This window comes from Phaethon lepturus, unplaced genomic scaffold (assembly GCF_000687285.1).
Source record: "Phaethon lepturus isolate BGI_N335 unplaced genomic scaffold, ASM68728v1 scaffold50664, whole genome shotgun sequence".
In the NCBI taxonomy this organism is placed as follows: domain Eukaryota; kingdom Metazoa; phylum Chordata; class Aves; order Phaethontiformes; family Phaethontidae; genus Phaethon; species Phaethon lepturus.
Window position 1 is genome coordinate 7,607 of NW_010535032.1, and position 615 is coordinate 8,221.

Below are 615 nucleotides of genomic sequence, written 5' to 3' on the forward strand. Positions count from 1 at the left end.
TTTTCAAGATGTAGGTGCATGTGTTGCCTTAGTCTCAGTGCGAGTGTACTTCAAAAAATGCCCTTTCACTGTCAAGAACCTCGCCATGTTTCCAGATACAGTACCCATGGACTCCCAGTCACTGGTGGAGGTGCGGGGTTCTTGTGTCAATCATTCCAAGGAGGAAGAGCCACCCAAGATGTATTGCAGTACAGAAGGAGAATGGCTAGTGCCCATAGGCAAGTGCTTGTGTAATGCTGGCTATGAAGAAAGAGGCTTTGCGTGCCAAGGTAACAATGCCCTCCATGTTCATAGTTCAATTATTAACAGGGGCTTCACTTTATGTCCCTACTCTGTGTATTGGGTTGTGTTAATTATCTCCAAATTCTTGAGAGAAATAAATTAGTTCATAAAATCTCCATGAAAATGGGATTTATTTAATCTGTGTACATAATGCAGTTTGCTAAAAATATTTGATAAGGATCAATGATTAATTTTTAGTTAATACGGTGTGTAGCAATCTAGCCTCTCTTACCACTCTTGGACTTCCTTTCAGTAGATTATAGTTTTCTCAAATGCATTTTTTTGTGTCAAAATATTTGATTTTTTTGGTGGTTTTTTTTTTTAGTTTGGTTG

The 615-nt window shown here is 38.4% G+C and overlaps 1 pseudogene; it reads left to right on the forward strand.

The window, feature by feature from the left end:
* The window catches only part of LOC104619702, a 667-nt pseudogene extending 398 nt beyond the window's left edge, over nt 1-269 (forward strand).
* The last annotated feature ends 346 nt before the right edge of the window (nt 270-615 follow it).